Source organism: Engystomops pustulosus, chromosome 1 (assembly GCF_040894005.1).
Source record: "Engystomops pustulosus chromosome 1, aEngPut4.maternal, whole genome shotgun sequence".
NCBI lineage: Eukaryota > Metazoa > Chordata > Amphibia > Anura > Leptodactylidae > Engystomops > Engystomops pustulosus.
The window spans coordinates 197,283,011-197,308,586 of record NC_092411.1 but is presented as its reverse complement, the minus strand read 5'-3'; the positions used below and the strand labels follow the sequence as shown (position 1 = coordinate 197,308,586).

The following is a 25,576-nucleotide window of genomic DNA, read 5'->3' as shown; positions in this document are numbered from 1 at the left end:
TACCACCATTTTGAAGTGTAATTTGTTACGCAGAAAATAAGCCATCACACAGCTCTGTACATGGAAAAATAAAAAAGTTACAGATTTTTGAATGTGGGGATTGAAAAATGAAAACGCAAAAACGAAAAAGGGCTGCGGCGGGAAGTGGTTAATAATGTTCATTTTGAGTTAATTTGAAAGTTAAAAAAAAAAGGATTATGTTTAAACTTTTATTATCTTTTTAACTAGCTGTATGCGTTCCGAAAAAAACACAGCAAAAATTTAAGGTAGCATGCAAAAAATAAAGTTATAGCCCTTAAACTGGCACTTACGAAAATCTGCTAAAAATGCTAGAGCCTTTTCAGGCCGGGTCACTGCGGAGTTAAACTGCTATGAGAATAATTGATATATAAACCACAAAAGGTCTAATTACCATAAAAATTGTCCATACTTTATTATAATACAGTACAATGATAATCTCAATAATCAAGTCATGAATCATCACAAATAGTGGAGAAAATTAGGGGAAGTAACAAGGAACAGCCCTAGATGGAATTAGGGCTATGCAGAATACACAAAATTCCCCCCGCTATACTTTCCTGTCTATATAAATATGGGGGGTGGGTTATGTGAGCGTCACCTCCTGTGCAGAGTATAAATATGCAGAGAGAGCACATCACATTACCTCCTGATGAAGCCTAGTGTGGGAAACGCGCGTCGGGGTGCAAATTGTAGCCTCAGTTTCCGGTTCTTAGCTGAAAGGAGTGGCACCCGGTGTGGTCTTCTGCTGCTGTAGCCCATCTGCCTCAAAGTTCGATGTACTGTGCGTTCAGAGATGCTCTTCTGCCTACCTTGGTTGTAACGGGTGGCAATTTGAGTCACTGTTGCCTTTCTATCAGCTCGAACCAGTCTGCCCATTCTCCTCTGACCTCTGGCATCAACAAGGCATTTCCGCCCACAGAACTACCGCTCACTGGATGTTTTTTCTTTTTCGGACCACTCTCTGGGGGTTGGTTCTGGCCTAATTCAGTGGATCCTTAATTATCTGATATTAAGACCGCAGAAGGTGAAAATTGGAAACACGGTGTCGGATGTGGTTGTGAGTAACATTGGAGCCCCACAGGGGACTGTTCTTGCCCCGTTTCTATTCACCATCTACACTGCAGACTTTCAAAAAAATAGAAGTGAGTGTTTCTTGCAGAAGTATTCGGATGACACTGCAATAATAGGGTGCATAAAAGGGAGATCTGTCTGAATATTGGTCGACCATTGACGTGTTCTCGGAGTGGTGTGACACAAATGGCTTGGAATTGAATCTATCTAAGACCAAGGAAATGTTAATCAGTTTCCGAAAAGAACGTGATACTGATGGTGAGCCTACGAAGATTAGGGGTGTCGCAGTAGAATGCGTCACCAACTACAAGTATCTGGGCGTCTATCTGGATGATAAGTTATTGTGGCATATAAATTCAGAGAAATTGTATAAAAAGGCATCCGGGAGACTGTACTTTTTAAGATCTCTTAGGTCTTTTGATGTGGATCGTAGGATGTTGATGTCCTTTTACCAGTCTGTAATTGCAAGTGTTCTATTTTATGCGGTGGTATGTTGGGGAAATAATGCTCGCACGACTGACTTAAACAAATTTAAGAAATTGGTTAGGAAGGTGAACTCAATTGTTGGCACTAAGACAGAGGATTGGGAGTCAGTCTTGTGTGCACGTATGCTCTCCAAATTTAAGTCCATTGTATGTAATGAGAAAAACCCATTACATAACACACTGATGAGTCAACGTAGTACATTTAGTGATCGGTTTCTGCATATGAAATGTAGAACGAATCGTTTTAAAAACTCCTTTATACCTAGGGCAATTGCATTAGTTAACATGGGCAAGTAATTAATATCCGTAACCATGGTGTTTTTCTTCTTTTTTATACTTTTTACTGATTCTTTTAAAATAACTGTTATTATCTATATGTGATCATGAATGGAGGTGTTGCTGTTGTCGTTGTGACAAAGTCAATTTCCCCTATGGGGACAATAAAGCATTCTATTCTATTCTGTAAACCCTAGAGATGGTTGTGCGTGAAAATCCCAGTAGATCAGCAGTTTCTGAAATACTCAGACCGGCCCTTCTGGCACCAACAACCATGCCACGTTCAAAGGCACTCAAATCTTCCCCATACTGATGCTCGGTTTGAACTGCAGGAGATTGTCTTGACCATGTCTACATGCCTAAATGCACTTGATTATTGTACATGAAGAGTTTTCACTGTAGCAGTGTATTCCGTGAAATAATATTTGAACATTTTAGTTAAAGGGGTTTGCCCATTAAAGAAAATTCTCAAATTTGAATCCACTAGTCATGTTCACACAATAAAGATTTTTACCTTCATACATTTTTAACCCCTTTATTTACAATTTTACTTAGTTTTATTGCTGTTTTAACTCCTATAACTTAGTGATGGTCCTTTTAAAATTCCAGAGTGTGGTTGTGGACTCTTTAAGGAGACACTTTATGATCCCTCTAGTGCTGTGAGATTCTGTGTGATGACATTGTGCTGAGACTACCTACACATTTATTTGGCTTCTAAACATTCTTCTAGTATCTGAAACACAGAAAAAGAAAGATTAGACAGATCAGAGATGAGATCCATGAGCATATAACACACAATGACACTTCAGCCTGCTACATCTGAGCTATAACAAACACTGTCAGCTCTGCTACATTTGAGCCTCCCCCCATTGGATTACGATCTTATCTTATCTGCAGCTTGTAGAGTTAGGCCCCTTTCACACTTGCGTTTTTCATGCGCGTGTTCTGCGCATGCTTTTGGTGAAGCATTCAGAGAGCTTCACCAAAGGTCACAGTGGGCAGAGAGGTCCGTCTGCAACCCAGGTGACCTAAAGTAAGGGAACGCCTGTATTCTATTTTTATCTGTAAATTAACCCATTGGAAAAATATGCCTGATAAAAAATAAAAATGCTATTTCTGTTGGAAGTGAAGCATAGAAAAACAAGAAAAGTGCTGGGTCCTAAAGACCATTTTATGCTATTCTCTTAAGGTGTTAAAGGGAACATGTCAAGTCAATTTCGGCCTCTAAAAGACCCACAGTTTCTTATACAAGGCTTTCAGCCATATATTTAATAAAAAAAAAACTTTAATCCTGGAGAATCCCTTTCAGATCACAATCAGAGAATGCTTTTTTAGTCAGAACATATATTAAGTTCTTTCATCCTAAATGTGATTTTCTTTCTCTGTGGCAAAGCTAATTTCTGTGCTCTTAATAATGAAAGTTTGGAATGCTCTGCAGGCAGGTAACAATCTGTGTTCTGTGAATTGTATTGTATATTTTTTTTTTACCAGTACTGTAATGTTCTTTTGTTGAAATAAGAAACACATAACAAAAGGGTGCTGAAAACAATGAGAAAATAACAAGAAAATAAAATGTATGTGAATGTGAACATCAGTTTAAAGGAAGGGTCAGGAATCAAGGAAATCTACCATCGAAATCAAGCATTATAAACTAGGGGCACTTACTCATAGATCCAGGCACTGTGACTGGATCTATATTTGTTATCCATGGACTCCTTCCTTTTAAAATTCTGCATATGAGCCAGAAGAACCCATCATTCTGTAACTTACACGGTGAAAAGAGCACTTCTTCCCTACCACTGTGTGAGATAACAGCAGGCAGTGGGAGGGGGAAGTGCAGAGGTAACAGGTCAGGAGAGACAATGGGGCAAATTTACTCACCTTGTCCTGTCACAATCCCCGATACAGACAGTCCGACAAAGATGAAGTCCGGCGTGATTCACGTAGCTCGTGCGCCTGAGTTCCTGCATCCGTCGCTTCCCCGTCGAAGTTCACTTTCTTCTTCCCGATGCTTGTAAATGCGTGTCTTGCGACACAATTCAAAATGTTAAATCCTGCGCTTATTTCGAATCAGTCGGGTTGTCCGATGGCCCGTCCCCCCCCCTGATTTGTGCTGCGTAAAAGCCAGCAGCAATGCGCCAAAATCCAATCACGTGTGCCAAACTCCCCTGTTAAATGCGGCGCAAAACGGAAATCATTGGGAAACCTGACAAAAATCCGTGGACCTTAGTAAATGAGCCCCAATGTGGTCTGTAGACCGTAAAGCTACTGCACAGAGGGGCTCTGTTAACCCTTCAGAGCCATACTATCACGCTTGATTTCGATGGTAGATTTTCTTTAAGGCAAGCCTTGCCTGATCAGAAACCAAAAAACTCTTACAACAAACAAAGAAAGAATAAAAAGTGAGAGATACAAGAGATCAAGAGAAAGAAAGAGTGAGTAGTCTCACCACGTAGACCAAATTCCCCAAGTATATCATGTCTGTCATTTAGGATAGCTATAAGTTTTTCCTAAAATATGTGAAATTAAGGCCAGGCTGATGTTATTATTAGCTCAGTAGCACAACAGTTCAGTTATATGAACATTCATATATAGCATTTATATATAGCATTTTTAGTTACTCTTCTCTAATTTAGTCTAATTTAAGACCTGTTACCAGAATGGTACTACCCTTACCAACAATGCTTGCTGATAAAGAGTTACAATTCCTCCCCATATCACCTTAAAATAGTTACCAGTGAGCTACTGTACCTTAATTACAGCCATTGTCCTGATATGCAAATTAGCTTTCCTGACTCATATCTGCTGGCTATGACTCTTCTCCTCTACCAGGTAGTGAACCACACCTCATTATTTTGACTGACAGCTCTGTGTCTCTTCAAATTACTGCCCTGCCTAATTGTGCTTCGGGACTGTCTGCTAATATTCAAGTACCGACAACATTTAGGAAATAGTGTGTAAATTTTTTTTTACCTGGTGCCTTGTGTTGCATTCACAACAGGTGACCAGAGGGACATCATTGCAGGTCCTTTAGCCTTTAACAATAGCAAATTGTACACAATGTATGTGATCACATGAAATCACAGCAGCCTCCATGGAGGATGCAGGAGAGTAGAAGTCCATAGAGGCTGCTGTGACTTCATGTGGTCACATACATTATAGTACGGGTACAGTTTGCTATTTTTAAGAGGCTTAAGGACCTGAGATGATGTCATCCTGGTCACTTGACATGAACTGCTGAATAGTAAGGAGGTATAAGGCATGGGGAAGAGTAGATGAGAGGGGTCGGCCGAGCAGGACACACCCCTTCTGATGCCAGGTAATATAAAGATAAAAGATGATTTATGTAGATGTAAGCAAAACATTTTTTAGCTAAAAGAAGAGTGTCGATTAGTTAATAGGGCTCTATAGGAACCCATCACTGGCTGTATATGTGCAAATGTGGTGACAGGTTCCCTTTAAGCCTATGCACAATTTATCATATTTAGTCATGTACCTGAGGAAGTAAAACAATCATTTTTGTTATAAAGACATATACGCTTTAGCCATGGTTCTTTTTTTTGAAGAATTAATACAATTTAAAGGGGTTTTCCAGTTCAGTGGCTAGGTGACCTAATTAGATAGTACCAATGACCTAGGTAGATAGAGCAATGGCATTCAGCAATAAGTTACTGTAGTGTACTGTAATTTACTGTACATATGGTGACCGCTGTGACCACTTATTGGATGGAACAGTTCCATGAACACATACATTTTCAGGCCAAATAAAGGTGTAAAAGCTAGACTAAAGGGCCACACTGGGAAATGGTCAGTTATAGAAAGCTAAATCCCTGACCACTCAAATCGGGTCCATCGTTTAACCCCCCAAAATAATCCTCATTGTGTGGTGGAATCATGCATTCACCTAGTTTATGATGTCTTTTTCTTGAACCAAAGGCCTATGTGGTATTAATAAAGACATATAATGACCAAATGGCTTTTGGTCCCAATGACACATCAATGACAAAATATCTATTAACTCTATTTTTCTACTCTCGTTCAAGCAAAATGGATTCTGCTGAGGTTTTAAATGTTTCAACTGTAGAAGTCATACTGTCCATGTTAACTATTTGTTTATGGACATAAATTAATTGAAAGATTAGGTAAATATGCCACATATACAAAATATTAAATCTATAATGCAATGTTAAGCCTTGCAAGAGGTTTAAAGCTTGGTTCAGGATTTATCATCTTATACAACAGTTAATGCTAAATATCATCTGTCAAACCTAAACTGAGCTTTTTTTTAGTACTATTAAAAAGGGAAGAATTTATGTAACTTTGTAAATGCAAAACAAAAATGTATTGTGCGTGAATGAGAGAAGAATGGTTTAAAGGTACATGTTTATGTTAACAGAACACAAATGGTGTGTTTATTATTAGTGCTATTTATCTTTACTTAGGTCTTTAAAGGAAACCTACCACTTGTAGTGGCAGGTTTCCGATGGAAATACCGGGCACCAGCTCAGGGTGAGCTGGTGCCGGAGCTTATTTTAGTTAGTGTTTTAAACCGCGGTATCGCGGTTTAAAACACTTTTTAAACGTTATAGCCGGCGCAGGGAGGTACGCGCTCGGCGCTTACCGTGCACGCGGCTCTCATTCACTTCCTATGTAGCCGCGCGCACGGTAAGCGCCGAGCGCGTACCTGCCTGCGCCGGCTATAAAGTTTAAAAAGTGTTTTAAACCGCGATACCGCGGTTTAAAACACTAACTAAAATAAGCTCCGGCACCAGCTCACCCTGAGCTGGTGCCCGGTATTTCCATCGGAAACCTGCCACTACAAGTGGTAGGTTTCCTTTAATAAGTGTAAGTTGTATTGCAGATGAGAAGGTATAATGGTCTCTTCCCCCACAATCCTGAAAAAGAATTGGCTATGTTGAAGAATATTTCTCCTTATGGTGTATCCTTGTGTTTTACATTGTAGGTCATTCAAAATGAAGCTGATTGATGTGCTGAGTTTTAGGTTTCCATCCTTAGCAGGTTGATTTAAAAAAAATGCTTTTTGCCGTGTATCTGAATGATTTCACTGCTCACTAATTGCCCTCCCTCAGTTCCTAAAGATCCATTCTCCATTCTAGAAGCTATAACTTTGTATCCCTGGAATCTTCTCTTTCATAGGAATCTAAAATGTGCTTATAGGTGCCAGGGATCCAGAGATATTCATGTTATTTTTTTATACATGGTAGGATGTATAAAAATTCACTTTGCTAGCAAATATGTGACCCAAAATTTACAGAAACGCCTAGCTGGGAAAATGTTATTAAGCCCCTTAAAGGGGTATTCTCGTCTGGGCACTTACATTCAGTTTCACTAATCTGCCATATATAAACATTTCTTCAATTGGATGTTATTAAAAAAAATGTTTCTGTGTGGAGATAACTTCTCATAAATGTAGTCATTCTGTCCCTTAGAAACGAGATGGCTTCCTCGGTTACGACCACGTCATACTCTGGCAACGGTGGCAAGACTTGGGCTATAGAGTCCTGCCGGGCCACCAGGATTCAGCAATCATCACCACAGGACGGCTGAGGGACATGCAGTAACTCCTGGACATTTCATATACAAAATCTTTTTGTTTCTTTGTGCAATCACTCCAGCAGAGGTGGCCGTATCCGAGGAAGCTATCTCGTTTCTAAGGGACAAAATGACTACATTTATGAGAAATTATCTTCACAGAGGAACATTTTTTTTTAATAACATCTAATTGAAGAAATGTTTATATATGGCAGATTTATCAAACTGAATGTGAATGCCCAGATGAGAATACCCCTTTAAGGACACCGCTCTTTTTTACCTTTGGGACACAGCACAATATTTCAAATCTGCATGTGTCACAATATGCAGTTATAACTTTGGAATACTTTATATTACCGAGTTTATTATAAACAAATTATTAGGACGTTAGGAAGCTCACAAAAAGAAACAGCGATTTAAAAAAAATATATAATTAAATTCAGATTCTATTTTTTTTAGAGGACAATTCATCTTCATAAGGGTTTTCTATTTATTAAAAACTCCCCACAAATCATACCATTTTTAAAATTACACCTCTCAAACTATTCAAAACAGTCTTTGTTAAACTTGTTAACCCTTTAGGCATCTTACAAGAATTAAAATTGAAATAAAAGGATGGGGAAAAAAATAGTCTTAAAATTTAACCTCTTAACGACCAGGCCCTTTTTTGTTTTTGTATTTCCATTTTTCACTCCCCACCTTCAAAAATCTATAATTTTTTTATTTTTCCATGAACAGAGCTGTGGGATGGCTTTTTTCTGCATAACAAATTGCACTTCATGGAAACGGGAAAAAAATTCCAAATGCAGTAAAATTGGTGAAAAACAAATTTGCGTCGTTTTCTTGTGGGCTTGGATTTTACGGCTTTCACTGTGTGCCCCAAATGACATGTCTACTTTATTCTTTCGGTTGGTTTGATCACAGGGATACCAAATTTGTATAGGTTTTATAATAATTTCCATACATTTAAAAACATTTATTTTGTCATTTTCTGGCACCAATAACTTTTTCATACTTGGGAGTACAGAGCTGTGGGTGGTGTTATTTTTTGCAACTTTTGATTACTTTTTAATGCATTTATTTTGAGGACTGGACAGCCTTTTGATCACTTTTAATTGAATTTCTTATATTTTTCAGAATGGCAACAAAGTGCCATTTTTGATTTTGGGCGCTATTTTCCGTTACCAGGTAGAACACTGTGAAAAACATTTATAGTATTTTAATATATCAAACATTTTGAGATGTGGCGATACCCCAGAAGGGTACTTTAACCATAGGTTGTCTGATCCTACCACTACAGTTTGGCAGTAAATGGGGATTTTCCTTCTCATTCATTACACCTTGCAAATTGCACAATGTAATGAATAGGTTTAAACCAGACAACCTCGGATCTTTGGAAGACCCAAGGCTGTCATGGCAACCGATTGACCACCATGCTGACGTATGGCAGTGTATTATACCCGGCATCCTATGCAATTGCATAGGCCGACACCTGCACTCCTAGGTCATACCCAGCAGGCAGTAGAGTAAGGCAGCCCTGGGGTCCTTCATTGGACCCCAAGTTTGTTGTGGAGACGATTGGCACCCCCATACTCGGAGCACTAGGAAGGGGTTGCTCGCCAGGTGAAGAGGTTGGTGATCCGTTTGGTACTATGGCTTCTAAAGGGTTAAACTGCCAGGATTGCGACTATCACAACCCCGGCTTTTAGTGCAGGGGCTTGGCTGTCACATACAGCCGACCTCCTGCACAGATCGCAAGTTCTCTGCTTCTAAGCCCATGCGATCTCCATAATGTTTAGGGAACATCATGATGGGCAAAACACAAGCTCACCATGATGTTCCCTAAGGTCATGGTTGTGGGAGGTGTTAAAGACAACCTGTCACTCATTTTTATCCCACTTTACCTCCTTTATGTCCTTATTCTATTTTGGAAATGAGCCTATTAATATGTGTAATTTTGTTTATCTATTACATCTGGGAGGTTTGAACCTAATTATTTTTTGTTTGGGAAGCATTTTTTTCTATGCATATTTTATAAAATTTTACGCTTTGAACCAAAATTGCAAGAAGGCTCCTATGTCTATAAACTTCTTCATGCAATTTTGAAAATGGGACATGTAGTAAAAAAATATATAAAAAGCATTATGATATGTTAAAGTGCTCCAAAGTTTGACACCTAAATAAACACATGCCTGACTTTAAAAAATAGGCCTTGTGGTAAAGCTGGTTGCAGAGGCAAATGGTTTACGTGCAATGAAGTACATGCAGTTCCCGTGTTTCGTACAATATAGGTTCTGTAGGTTTGTTCTTAAGTTGAATTTGTATATAAGTCTTAACTGTATATTTAATAATTGTGGCCCCAGCCAAAATTTTTTTGGTTTCTGTGACAATTGGATTTTAAAATGTTGGGTGGTTGTAAGCTTAATTGTAGACACCTTTGATAACTGTTATAGCTTTTTATTGTAGCCTAAGGCAAAAGTACAGTAAATTATCAATTACCAGGGGTGCGTTTGTAACTAGGAGTTATCTGTAGGTCGGATGTTCTTAAGTAGGGGACCGCCTGTACTGATCATCGTTTGTGCAGTGAATTGCTCATGTGCTCAGAGCTACCAGTGATAAGTCTGTGACTCTAACAAACAAAATTCTCAAATCTCAATCCCCTAGTGATGTTAACACAATAAAGATAATTTTTTACCCCTTACTTTACAATGTTACTCAGTTTTATTGGTGTTTAATCTTCTATCACTGGTTAGTGTAAGATTCCAGGGTGTGTGCAGGGACTCTCTAAGCAGGCACATTATGAACCATCTAGTTCTGTGAGCTGACGGTGTGGTTAGATTATCAGGGTACAAGGTTTATATACACTTTAATTTACCTTCTGAACATTGTACTACTATCTCACACATAGAAAGAGAGATATGAGACAGATGATAGATGATGAGATCCGTGAGATGCATATTACACTCTGTCAGACCTTCTACATATCTGTTCTCACACTATGAGATCTGATGTGCCTCCCTCCCCCTCCCCCGGATAAAAAACATATCTGCCTGTAGCTTGCAGCTTTTCTCTCCTCATGATGTGAGGTGTTTGCCGACAGTAAGCGAGTGTCTGCTCGTAAGCTCTGTCCTGGAATGCAGGGGGTAGGGGGTAGTGTCAGAGACCAGAGACTATCTCAGCGCATGCACCGTCTGACAGAAAAGCAAGATGGCTTCCCAGACCCTAAGGCAGAAGAAATTGAAATTATGTACACCAGGACTGATAGAGACGGGTTGGAATTATATCTGTGAAATGCGTTATTTTTTGTTAATTGAATTAGAGAATGTGTTATTTTGTTATCCTGAGTAGATTTAAGAGACTTGTCTTTGTGGAAATATCCCTTAAAGTTTTTATTTTAACTTGCATAATTATGAATGCTAGTGTGTTGCACTATACCTGTGCAGAGATATATGCACCGCTAGTATTTATTTATCTATTCATTTATGGGGAAAAATGTATTATTTTTAGTATGGTCTGCCATGTGTGAACACTACAGCATGAGTAACAACAGAACTGAAGTAAAAATAAACCATTATGTGACAAAATGTAATTATTTGTTCCAAAATGATAACCCACAAAAAGGTAATCTGGGCTGCAAAACTATAATCTGACATTTAAAAAAAAAACAAAATAATATTTACTACATGACGAAATAATGCCCTTATTGTGTGTGTCCACGGAATGAAATGTTTGCACATGGTGTGCCATACATCAGCTGGTCAAAGCAAGAAGAAATTGTAAACAAGCAGCTGTTGTTTTAGGATAGAGGGCTAGCAGTAGTTATTGGACCTGTGGATGAGGGTTCACCATCGTAACATTGGGCCAAGTTTTAATAAAAGTAATAAAGATATTATGTTTTACATGATCCTGTATAAAGGTAGTTGACACGCCTTTTTGTTTGTTCACCATGGTAAGAAGTCAATTGCTGATCTAAATAAACAAATAAAAGCTAATTGATATATAGTTATGTGGATTGAGTTGACATACCTGTCATGGTCATATGCAAGGGAATATCAAGACATTATCATGAGATTCTATAGATATGTCAATCATGCATGGTTAATTTTTTTGAAATACGATAATTGTTATTAAACAAAGTTTTTGTGAAAACAAAATACGAAATAGTCATGCACATTGTGGCTATTAATATCAGAACTTGACAGGCCACTTAAAGCATATACTGTACATGGGTACAGTATAAATAACAAAGAAACAGTTGAAAGGAACCCACCACCCTTCCTACCCCATGAGCCAGCTTCCTAGAGAAGCCTCCTAATCAGTAAGGCAGTTTTTTACCTTTCTATAGATCATTTGTACTCCGGATTTAAGTGTTACAAAATGCCTTTCTGTGCAATCCAGGAGTATCAACCATCTGCCCCACATGGGGGAAAGGATTGGTATCAACACCAACATCTATGACCATTGCTCGTCTATCACCCGACTGATAACAAGTTTCCACTTAGCATGACTTTTAGGGGTATATCCTTCACCGAGTCACCAAGCAATATTTTGTATAAGAAGAAAATCAAACCACATGTACCAGAGAAAGTAAGTATTCTATTCAAAGCACCCCAGGAGCCAATTTTAGTAGAAGTAGAACTTGTTTGTGCATTATAAGCATGGTGAATCTGCAAGTACTGATAAAACCATGTGGACGCTGATGTAATTGTTCAAAACATGTACATTCCCCTTGAGAACATAAACTATCCAGAGTGACAATGCTTTTGGCTTTCCATAGAGAAACAGATGTTTCTGGCAGAGCTGGATTGCGCCAAATATGGCTATAAGTGATGTACCTGGGATGGGTAGTATTCCTTTAGCTTTACACAATTATTCCATGAGTATCAGTGTTGGTTTGCAGCTCAGTGGACCCCCCCCAATACCCAGCCTCCAGGACATGTATGAATGTTAGAAAATTAAGGAACAATTCAGCTGGCCAGCAAAGCCCAAATAATATTTATGACTTCCCGCATGGATCCAGCCATGTCCCATAGGTAGATTAAAAGGTCATCAGCGTAGAGAGAAACACATTCCTCTCTGTCATTGCATGGGAACCCAATAATGTTTGGATAAGATAATAAGAAGACCAGCCAATGGCACTATTGCTATAGCAAACAAGAAATGGAACAGGAGACAGCCTTTTGTCATCCCCTTCTTCAGTGCAAAACTATCCAAAACATACCCATTCACTTTGATACCGCTTGAACTAAGAAATAATGCACAGGTGTTTTATACACTTGACTACAGATACACATTTTTATGTTTTTTTTTTCTCTTGATTTAGGAGGTTTAGGAGTTTTTTTCTCTTGATTTAGGAGGTTATCTGTACTGCAAACAATTCTATACTTATTATATATAATCCTATAGCTCACATAAACCTTTGGAAATTCATGACAGCCTTGCATCAAATATTTCCATGACTGTTGATATTGATGTTAATATTGCTGTGTCCTGGAAGCAACTATATGTCCTTGATAACCTTTTTATGTAGTTATTGTTGTTGTTTTTTTAAAGCTTTGTAATGTATCCATGTTCTTTTTTCATTTGGACTGTTATTTTCCACTTCATCAAAATATATGAAATTCTGATGTTACTATAGCTCTAGTGATGTCTAATATCTCAAAAAAGCTTTGGATAGAGATGAGCATAGTGCTAATTTGGGTTTGAACTTAGGCCCAAACTTTGACTTGAACATAAACACCACTGCAATGAGGACCCGGATTTTAACGCACAAAAATGTTTGTAGATGGGCATAGAAAGGGCTAGAGGGCTAAAAAAAAGTCTGGAATAACAGGGCAGTTGCCCTTCCCCCAATGGGCTAGGGAATGCACTTGAAATAATAACATATTAAATAAAAACCTAAATCATAAAAAATATATTATCAAAAACCATGGCACAAGAGTTACCCGCTCTGGGTGTTCAGACTCAGTTATTTACATAGAAGATTAAAGAAGCAATGGAAAAACCACATACCCTTACTCTCATTGCAGTTAAAGGCACTCTGTGTGTTAAGACCTGATTTTTCTCTCTGAGGTAAATTCATAGTATCATAGTATATAAGGCTGGAAAAAGACGCAAGTCCATCAAGTCCAACCTTTAAGAATTAAATAAATGTTTTATCCCCATAACCCGTGATATTTTTTCTCTCCAGAAAGGTATCCAGGCCTCTCTTGAACATGTACATAGAGTCCGCCATAACAACCTCCTGTGGCAGAGAGTTCAATAGTCTCACTGCTCGTACAGTAAAGAACCTTTGTCTATGGTGATGGTAGAATCACCTCTCCTCTAGGTGTAGAGGATGCCCCCTTGTCCTGGTCACAGACCTAGGTATAAAAAGATCTTGTACTGGAGAGATCCTTGTACTGTCCGTTTAGGTATTTGTACATTGTAATGAGGTCTCCCCTCGTCTTTTTTCTAAACTGCATAATTCCCACATTTTGTAATCTGTCAGTGTATTCTAATCCCCCCATTCCCCTAATAATCCTGGTTGCTCTCCTCTGCACCCGTTCCAGCTCTACTATATCCTTTTTATACACTGCTGCCCAAAACTGTACACAATATTCCATGTGTGGTCTGACCAGGGATTTGTATAAGGGCAAAACTATGTCTTTATCATGAGAATCTATTCCTCTCTTGATACATCCCATAATTTTATTTGTACTAGCAGCAGCCTCCTGGCTCTGGTCACTAAAATTAAGTTTACCATCCACCAATACCCCCAAGTCCTTTTCAGCTCTAGTTTTACTAAGTAATTGACCGTTTAGAACATAATTATACTTTTTGTTTCCCGGGCCCAAGTGCATAACTTTACATTTATCTACATTAAACCTCATCAACCATTTCTCTGCCCACTTCTCAAGCTTCCACAAATCCCTCTGTAATGCTAAACTATCGACCTCAGTATTTATTACTTTACACAGCTTAGTATCATCTGCAAATATTGAAACTTGACTGTGTACACCCACTACAAGGTTATTAATAAAAATATTAAAATTAATCAATGGGAAAACCACAAATGCTTATTCTCACGGTTAAAGATGCTCTGGCTGTTCAGATGTTCAGACCCAGTTATTCTCTCTGCGGTGCCATACTATTATGTCCTCTTCTGACACCAGCTTCCAGACGGAACTGGTAACAAAAGCTGCGGGTGTCAGCTTACATATTTATATCACCGCATGCATAATAACCTGTACAATAAATCAGAAACATTATTGGACCCGCTCAGTGAAAGCTGTAAAAAAAAAGAAAAAAACTCCATTCACTGTAAATAGTAAAAATAGTAATCTGTGCCAAAATAGTACCACTGAAAACTCATCACGCAAAAAGTAAGACCTTAATTGTCTCTGTCAACCCCAAAATACTAATGCGGATCCACTTCGGTCTACTGTAACAGCTGGCAGAGACGTGGCTATTCGCTTTGTGGACAGGCGCGACCGCTGCATTTTAAGTTGATGTTCCGGGAATTTGGAATGTCTTATTCAGGCACTGGCAAAACCAAGTTGTTGTGGGCTTTGTTAATCTTAAAGGGGTTTCCTCTTTATTATTAAATTCTTAAATTTCAAGATTATTTTTAACCCCTTTCTTTGCAGTGTTGGGCAGTGTGGGCACAGTGTGGGTTGGGACTTTCTAAGGAGACACTTCATGATTCCTCTAGTGCTATGAGATGCTTTGTGCTGACAATGTAGTTAAATTATCAGGGTCTAGGTTTAAATACACTTTCAATTAGCCTCTGAACATCCACTAGTATCTGACATATAGAAAGAGAGATGAAACAGGTCAGAGATGAGAGATGATTAGATCCATGAGATGCATATTACACATGACATTCTTAGCTCTGCTATCACAGCCATAGCATAGCTCTTCTATTTGCCTCCCCCTCCCCTTATCTTCCTGTAGCTTGTAGATTAATTTACTCTCCTCACAATGTGTGGCTTGCCGGCAGTCTCTGTTAGCTCATCTTGGGATGCAAGGGTGGGGGCATTGCAGAGAGCAGCTCAGTGCAGAGTCAGACAGGAGGACAATATGTCTACCCGACCCTAAAGTCAGAAGATTCAGGGTCGGGCCATGGGGCAAATGAAATTGTGTACATCAGGACTGATATAATTTTAACCATCTCTCAAATGCTGTATTTTTGTTAATAACATTTTTTTAGAGAATGTGTTATTTTGTTATCTCAAGTCTTCGTAGGAATAACCCTTTAATGAATGTTAGGATGTCCGCATTGGCTGTAGAGAGGCAGATCCACTTGTTGTTGATTACACCACTGACGGCACTGAACGCCCATTCTGACAGCACACTAGCTGCAGGACAGGATAGCACCGGAAAAACGTAGAGGGCAAGTTCTGGCCACCTGTGTAGAATTTTTTCACCTAGAAACGGAAAAGTTAGAACCCATCCTTCACTACCAGGAGATGTGTGGACAGATAATCGGCCTCCTGGTATTATGTACCCCAACTGATGGTAATGGAGGTTGAGCAGAAGCCTACATGACATTACTCTTTGTGGTCATGGTAGTCTTCCTTCTCCTTTGGTGACTCTCTCCTCCTGCTCCTGCTTATGCTGCCAGTACGCTGTCAATGTCGAATAGGAACTTTGCCAGTAGTGCTTACACCAAAGTGTGCTTGTACTCGCATCAAGCATGGATCCAACAGGGTTGCAAAACACTATTTGGCACAACTCGGATGCCCAGGAGCATATAGCTGATCATGTGGGCCAGGATGCCCAGAGGCAAGGACCAGCTGTCCTCGATTTTGAGGTGTCTCTGCCTCTTCCTCTGCATCTTCCCAGCCATGCTCCAGTGTCACCCTTGAGTGTCTCAAGGTGGAAGCAGAATAGGAGAAGAGGAGAAGGCAACTGAGGACATTGAATGAAGTCCGGCAATCCTGGGTGGGAGCAGAATGTGAGCCAAAGCCATTCACCAATCTAAATAGGAGCAGCAATTTAGAAATGCTCCTATTAAAGACCAGAGTGTGTTATGGGCCAAATTCGACTTTCTCTCCATTATTTGTGGGATTGAAAACTGATTAGTTGGTGTGGACATGTTTGGTGACAGTGGTGCTTCTGGTGGTAGTGCTAGTTTGCGGGGGAGGCAGGTGGCCTTGTGACTTGGAAGGAACAGGCTGGCCAACTGTTTCCAGACTCTCATTATTATTATAATGTTATTTGTTTGGCAGGTGCCATGGTCATACATGAGGTGCTCAGATTGCTTTGGCCACGCTTTATGGACCGGTAGCATAGCATGCAAATGACAAGTTGCAGACACCATATGGGATGCCCTTTGTTTTCTGGGACCTTGAGCACGGGCGGTAGCAGTCAATGATGTGGATATGGGATGACTGCCAGTGGCTTCCTGGCCACTACCTTTCCTCTGAAGTACCACTGCCATCCACACATGTAGGGTCTTGGACCTGATCATCACAACTCATTTTTTCTACAACCGAGTCCTTACCACTGCCCTTCTTCTTAGTCTGCACATTGCAGAAAGCCACAGCCATTAGCAGTTGTGTTTCATTATCATCATAGGTCTCTTTGAACGATCCACTGTCTATATCCTTATCCTCCAATAAAAGTTCTTTAGAATCTATGCTACTGGAGCAAGGGCAGGTGTATGGACCATGAAATCCCAGCTAAGAGAATCAGGAAGCATGAATGACTGCGTTCCTACTTTCAAACAGGTTTTTTACTTTCAAGGGGGTGAGATGGAGGGTTCTGCACTGCCCACTGAGAATGAGCATGACCAAGATAATCCCATGAAAGTTGATGCACTGTCTGCCATGTAATTGACAAGTGCTTCAACTTAGTGTGGCCTATTGGGATAGAATACATCCTATCCCTGCAGCACCAGCTTCATAACCACTAGCAGCACCACCACAGGCATGTCCTGTCCCTTAATTCCTGCTTTCCTCATTTTAAAAGACCTGCTGTACCAAACTTAACTGTGAGAGCACATTTATGTTCAAGGTATTACTGCACGCTATTCACTATGAAGAGCACTTTTATGACCCATTTATTACTACATGCTGTTCACTGAGAGGAGCACTTTTATGATCCATGTATTACAGCCTGCTATTTACTGAGAAGAACACTTTTATGATCCACATATTACTGCACAATATTAATTCTGAACATCACTTTTATCATCCACATATTAGTAAAGGCCATTCACTATAAAAAGCACTTCTGTGACCCATGTATTACTTAGTGCTTTTCACTGAGAAGAGCACTTTTATGATCTTTATACTATTGCATGCTATTCACTTTGAAGAGCACTTTATGACCCACTTATTACTGTGCTCTATTCACTGAGAAGAGCGCTTTTATGAGCCACATATTACTGCATAGTATTGACTCTATCCAGAACTTATAATCCACATATTAGTGCACACTATTCAATAAGAGAAGCACTTTTATGATCCATATATTACTGTATCCTGTTCACTATGAGAGTGGTTTTATTATCCACAAATTACTGAACACTATGCACTTACTGCTCCACATTTACAATCAAGGTATGATTGATTATGATTTATATTTTTTCTGGAGCTGAATACTATACAAACGCAGAACCTTCAAGATCATGCTGGATGATGCAGTAAATGCTAATATTTCTGCATTGTCTTTACAAGTATTACTGTATAATCCTCTATAATCAGTTAGAATTACCTAAATTATGCTCCACCCACACAAAAACACTAAGTAAAGTCGTCAACCCTTTTATGATCAATAACTGTAATAACTTAAATATTTTTTTTATTTTTTCATTACATACTTTATAAAGGTATATATTTCAGTCTCCTATTAATTCTTGAGATTTCCTAAGAAGTAATATCTTTTTAATATGTAACAAACTCATGACAGATTTAATCCACATTGCTATGATTTGGGAAACATACTACTAGATTATTTTAAACAGTGAATAATACAATATCTAACCTACTTAGAGCTGTGCCAATGTGTGACCTATTTTCCATGCATTTATATTCCACTGATACATGCCAGTTTGTGGAATTAATTCTTCTGCATGATGACTGGAGAGACTAAGCATTTAGCAAAATTCTAATTTAGCTTCAGCAAGGTTTATTTTTTGGATGTTAACTGCAATGACTAAACTCGGACTTTCAACACTTACTAAAGTGGTTTACACTGTGTTTTTATATGTCTGACCTACAGCAACTGTCATTTTTAATGTCTTCTGACTTTACCCTAAGCCATTGTCTCTGTGTATTTTCTTTGTTATAAGTCATTAGACTGAACATTCTTTCTATTCTAATAACTGGACACTTGGTTTTAAACAGATGTAGCTAGAATAATTATTCTGTATTAAGAATAAAACAATAAACAGGAAGTCACTCCCTTCTAACCTTGAAACAACCTTTGTAAGCTGATTGTAGCTGCCTACTACTTTTTTTCCAACATGCATTTTGGTCAAAACTCATATGCATTTGGGGATGCATTTTGTCCAATGTGTTTGCATTGAAATTCAAAATGCAACGTGAATGCAGCCCCACAGGCTATTATTGGCTATTATCTAGGTGTGAAGAGAGCTAAACCGTAGCCTCATCTGCTTATCTATCTTTAAGTTAAGACCTGGGTTTAGACATTGTGCACTTCAGGGCAACAAGGGAAAGAAAAATAGGAAATAAGCATTTTTATATAAATTATTAATTATATTAATTATTTAAAAAAGAGAATATATTATAAAGTAGAGATTTAGACATTAGTTAATAAACGTAAACGTGTGAAATTAAGTAGCCTCTGAGGGCATGGTTTCAATAAGGTTTCACAAATGGATTTTCTTAGTATTTTTCCGTATTTTTCGTATTTTTCCGTATTTTTCAGACTATAAGACGCACTGGACCATAAGACGCACCTAGGTTTTAGAGGAGGAAAAATATGAAAAAATGTTTTTTTTCCCCAAATAGTGTGCTATAATATTTAATAAAGTAACAGTAAAGTAATAAAGTTGTATTCAGCTCTATACAGAACACTTGGTGGTCAGGGGGAGTGTTGTTTCTTTGACCCAACACTGATTGGCTAGGGCTTGGCTAGCAGGAAGCTCAGCCAACCAGTGTTGGGGGCAGAATAGTCCAGTCAGCATGCACTGTATGCTGCCACTGCCTTAAGTTGTCACGGCTGCACTTACTGCCAATAGCTTTCACTCACAGAGCCAGGGCCAGATTAAGGTTGGTGGGGGCCCCTGGGCACAAAATCTTGTGGAGGACCCCACTGAATGTAGCATACATACATATCCTCCTGCTCACTATCTAATTTCCGACCAGTACTGCATCTGCATACAGCTGCCAACCCCCCATTAATACATCCGCATACAGCCGCCAACCCCCCAGTAATACATCCGCATACAGCCGCCAACCCTCCAGTAATACATCCGCATACAGCTGCCAACCCCCCAGTAATACATCCGCATACAGCCGCCAACCCCCTAGTAATACATCCGCATACAGCCGCCAACCCCCCAGTAATACATCTGCATACAGCCGCCAACCTCCCAGTAATACATCTGCATACAGCCGCCAACCCCCCATTAATACATCCTCATTCAGCCACCAACCCCCCAGTAATACATCCGCATACAGTCGACCTCCCACCAATAATACATCCGCATACAGCCACCAACACCCCAGTAATACATCCGCATACAGCCACCAACACCCCAGTAAGACATCCGCATACAGCCACCAACCCCCCAGTAATACATCTGCATACAGCCACCAACCCCCCAGTAATACATCTGCATACAGCCGCCAACCCCCCATTAATACATCCTCATTCAGCCACCAACCCCCCAGTAATACATCCGCATACAGTCGACCTCCCACCAATAATACATCCGCATACAGCCACCAACACCCCAGTAATACATCCGCATACAGCCACCAACACCCCAGTAATACATCCGCATACAGCCACCAACACCCCAGTAATACATCCGCATACAGCCACCAACACCCCAGTAAGACATCCGCATACAGCCACCAACCCCCCAGTAAGACATCCGCATACAGCCACCAACCCCCCAGTAATACATCCGCATACAGCCACCAACCCCTGGTAACATGTAATATATATAATTTGAAAATGGGATGGGTGAACAACATTCATTGTCTTATATCAGAATGCACCTTGTGTAAAGTTGTGTCTTGTTACATGTCATATATCCCTGCTGGGAGTAGCTATCAAGGTAGGCTGTGATGTAAAAAAATGCTTATTTATAATTAGGGAAAGACTAATTGTTTGTCTCCTGCAGCTCTGCCCTTTTTTAAATAGTTAATTTGCTGTTACTGACAATGTCTCTCTTCACAAACTTCCCTCCCTTGCTGTTCTGTCTGGTTTTAGAGTTCTTTCTCAATCACCTCCTGGATCTGGACTGACATCACATACGAGGTCTGCCTTCCCTAGGTTCTTTGTTAGCTAGAGTATTAGTACTTAGTAAGCTTGCTGTGTATCCTGTTATTAAGCTCTTGCAAACAGGGCCCTCACTTCTATTGGTCCATATGACTGTTTGTATTCTGTAATGTATTATTTTATTTGTATATGTCCCCTAAGATTTGTAAAGTGCTACAGAATATGATGGCGCTATATAAATAAATGCTTGTATGTAGTTTATCCATTTGCCTTGTGATTTTGTAATGCATTAGTCCTTTTGGTTTTTGCCTTGTGAGTTTGTACTGCCTTGTCTTCATGTTTTGCACATTGGCTGAGGAAAGGAATGTCAATTACTATGGTTATAGTAGTTCATACAGAACTATAAGCATTCTTGCAAGGGGAACCCCTGGGTTGTAGAGTTGTATTTAAAGAAAATCTACTATCAAAATCCATCATGATACACTTACTCACATATCCAGGCATCATGACTGTGGTAATTTTCTTATATTTGTAATCCATGGCTTCCTTCATTCTAAAATCAACATTTAAAATTATGCTGTTAGGGCTATTAAGCATCAGGGGCTCTTGCGGTGTTTCCAGAGGCCCTCAGGGTTGTCTTCACTTTCGACAATGAGCAGAGCAGGTCTCCCCATGCCCTGCACTTCTGAGTGATGCTAGCTTACACAGGCCGAGGGAGGGGGAGACATGTGCACCTCATTGTAAGAGCCTGTGAAACTGCAGCACTGAAGAACTCTGGAAACACTTATGAGAGCCTTCCGGTTCATTGGCATAATTTTAAAAGTTTATTTTAGAAGGAAGGAAGCCATGGATAACCAATATAAGAAGATTACCACAGTCATGGTGCCTGGATCTATAAGTGTCCCTGGTATATCCATGATTTATTTTGATGTTAGATTTCCCTTAACCCCTTCCCGATATTTGACGTAATAGTACTGCATGGCGGGAGGTGCGTTCCCACATTTTGCAGTACTTATACGTCAGGCTTCTGGCACCGGCTTCTGAACACCGTAAAAACAAAACCCAAAAACTAGCCAAAAATTTAAATTTTTCATGAAATGCCTACACAAAAATGTGTCAAAAAGTCATCAAAAAAAAGTTATGTGCGCCAAAATGTTACCACTGGAAAGGACAACTGAAGACGTAAAAAATAAGCCCTAAACAAGCTCTGTCAACCAAAAGTTAAATCTCCGAAAAGATGGCGATATGAAAACAAATGAGATTTTCTTTATATTAGTTTTTTTCCAGTAAAATTGTAAAAATATATAAAAACTATATAAATTGGATATCACCGGAATCGTAGTGATCTATAGAATAAAGATAATATAGTATTTTTCGTGTACGGTGTACAACCCCCAAAAGATGCAAAAAGAAAGGAAGCCAAAATTGACGATTTTCTTTTCCTCGGTACATTCAAGAGTTAATAAAATCTCATCAATAAGCTACAGACCCACTAAAATGAAGTATTTGTTAAGTACATCTCATGTTGCAAAATAAAAAGCCCTTATACTGTATGTCCAAATTGCCAAAAAAATATAGCCAATAAAAAGTGACAATGCATAATCTGTTCTGAATGGCGCAGCTTCCCTTCGATGCCCTGGCGTGTGTCCATACAGCAGGTGACCACCACATATGGGGGATTGTTATACTCGGGAAAGATAGGGGATCAAACTTTGTGGAGCGTTTTGTTATTTTATCCTCTTAGATTGTGTAAATTTTATGAAAAACACATTCATTTAGCCCAAAAAAATGTAATTTCCAAATTGCATCCGATTTTTTTTTTTTAACCCCTGTAAAACAATTAAATGGTTGACAGACTTCATAAAAGTTGTTTTACATTCGTTGAGGGGTGTAGTTTCTATATTGGGGTAATTAATTGGGTTTTACATTTATTTAGGCCTCTCAAAGGTACTTGAAACCTGAGTAGGTCTCTCAATAGCAGGATTTTGCGTTTTTTATGAAAATGTGAAATATTGCACCTAACATTCAAAGCCCCATAACCTACTACAAAAATGAGAGGATGCATAAAAAACCATATCCACATAAAGTAGACATTCAGTAAATGTTAGTTATAAAGCTTTTTTGCTGTTATGACTATGTGTTGAAAAAGTAGAACATTTTGAATTTCAAAAATCAAAATTTTCACCAAATACCGTATATACTCGAGTATAAGCCGACCCAAGTATAAGCCGAGGCCACTAATTTTACCACAAAAACCTAGTAAAACCTATATTTTATTACTCGAGTATAAGCCGAGTTTTGGTTTTCAGCACATTTTTTTGTGCTGAAAAACTAGGCTTATACTCGAGTATATATGGTATATGATTTTCTCATTAAAAAACACAACACATACCACCAACATTTTTTAACTAACATGAAGTGTAAAGAGAAAACAATTTCAAAATCACTTGGATATGTAAAAGCTTTGAGAAGTTATAACTAATTAAAGTGACACATGGCAGATTTGAAAAAATGGGGCGTGTCCGGAAGGTGAAAAGTGGTTTCAGCGTTAAAGGGTTAAAGAGGACCTGTCATGGCAATTTGGGACACTAAACCACCCAAAGGTCCTTATGGACTTTTGGTTTAGTGTCCCAAATCGACCTTTACCAAGTCCCTCTGTGGCCACTATACATAAAACCTTTATACTTACCTATAGATGAGTCCAATGAGGCACAACGGACCCATCTCTTATGCTCCCTGTGCCTTTGCAGTCCTTCAATGAGGCCTGAGCACTACACACCAGTTTTATTGCATAAGCACCGTAGTTTCACAGGTGGTTTCAATAAGCAGAGCAGGTCGGCACCTTCTGCTGCTGCTTGAATCCGCAAGTAGATGGAAGAGAGAGAGAGACATGTTCTGCTCATTGTAACAGCCAGTGAATCTGCAGCACTGAAGGGATCTGGTAATGCCTCCAGGCATTAGCATTATTGTAAACATTGAGGAGGGAGTGTATGGATATCACATATAGGAAGATTAACACAATCATAGTGCCTGGATCTATGAGTAAGTGTTTTTCATGCTTGATTTTGATGGTAGATTTTCATTAAAATCCAATGTCAATAAAAAGTTTTAGAGTTATAGTGTGTTTTAAATGTCCCCTGGTAACCCTGTGCCTTGGAAAACTTTATCTAATCTTTTTGAAGAGTGTTCTTAGGAACACATCCTTTCCACGGACAAAGTTGTTTATTTTCTTACCTTTTTCCCCTTGAGAAACAACTTCACAGTCAATGGTCAAATGCTTCAAAATGAATATCATTTGAGATTATCAGTAAATTAAATAGTAAGAGCTCTTGTACAATCTCAAACATTTTCTGTGGTTACTTATAAACAAGTGCATAATTGTATAATAATATATTACTTGTATGTCTGTTATCCTGTTTCCTTATTTTATCACGACTGGAGGGGGAAGGGACAGTTAGCCATAATTTTCAAACTGTCTCTACCTACTCAACGAACAGTTGTCAGGTCAAGTAGTGTTCACCCATCCAAGAAAAAAAACTAATTAACCGGTTCGCGACCGCCCGCCGTGTATTCACGGCGGCGGTCGGGTCGCGCTGCATGGAGAGGGCTCACGGGCTGAGCCCTCTCCATAGCCGGTAAGTCTTTGCTGCATATTGCAGCAAAGGCCTACCTAGCACCGATCGCGGGTGTTTTCACAGCGATGGCTGCCGGCAAAGCTGCCGGCAGCCTCAAAAAGATAACGGCGCATGGGCGCCGCCATCTTACCTGGGATCGCCGCCGATCCATCTCCATTGTAGCCTCGGGTCTTCCGAAGACCCGAGGCTATTTCGTTTTAACCCCATATACTGCCATACTGTAGTATGGCAGTATATGATAGGATCGATCAGAAAACCTAGGGTTAAAGTACCCTAGGGAGTCTGAAAAATAGTAAAAATAAAAATAAAAAAAAGTTAAAAAAAAAAAATTATAATAAAAAAACCTAAAATTTCAAATCACCCCCCTTTCCCTAGAACTGACATAAATATAAATAAACAGTAAAAATCATAAACACATTTGGTATCGACGCGTCCGAAAATGCCCGATCTATCAAAATATGATAACGGTTTTTCAATGCGTTTAACCCCGTAACAGAAAATAGCGGCCAAAGTCGAAAATGGCACTTTTTTGCCATTTTGAAAAATATAAAAAAATCTATAAAAAGTGATCAAAAGGTCGTACAGTCCTAAAAATGATATAATTGAAAATATTATCAAATTTAGCAAAAAATGACACCACCCACAGCTACGTACACAAAAGTATAAAAAAGCTATTAGCGCCAGAAGTTGGCAAAATCAAAAAAATAATTTTTGTACAGGAGGTTTTAATTTTTGTAAATGTATGAAAACATTATAAAACCTATACAAATTTGGCATCCCCTTAATCGTACCGACCCAAAGAATAAAGTAGACATGTCATTTGGGGCGCTCAGTGAAAGACGTAATATCCAAGCCCACAAGAAAATGGCGCAAATGCGTTTTTTCACCATTTTCACTGCATTTGGAATTTTTTTCCCGCTTCCGAGTACATGGCATGGAATATTTAATACCATCACTATGAAGTGCAATTTGTTACACAGAAAACAAGCCGTCACACAGCTCCTTACGTGTAAAAATAAAAAAGTCATAGATTTTTGAAGGTGGGGAGTGAAAAATGGACATGAAAAAACAGAAAAGGGCCCGGTCCTTAACTGGTTAATTGTCAATTCTCTTATAATCTAGAGACTATTTATG

At 39.1% G+C, this 25,576-nt stretch overlaps 1 protein-coding gene and 1 long non-coding RNA gene across 2 annotated transcripts in view; one reads left to right on the top strand and one right to left on the bottom strand.

Annotated features, from left to right (window-relative positions):
• Window positions 1-25,576, top strand: part of GPRIN3 (GPRIN family member 3) — a 94,792-nt gene that overhangs the window by 44,980 nt on the left and 24,236 nt on the right. The window lies entirely within an intron of this gene.
• Window positions 2,373-25,576, bottom strand: part of LOC140070797 (uncharacterized) — a 38,664-nt gene continuing 15,460 nt past the window's right edge. The window contains exon 2 of the long non-coding RNA XR_011848987.1: window positions 2,373-2,586. This is a non-coding gene — a long non-coding RNA (uncharacterized lncRNA). The remainder of the gene's footprint in view (window positions 2,587-25,576) is intronic.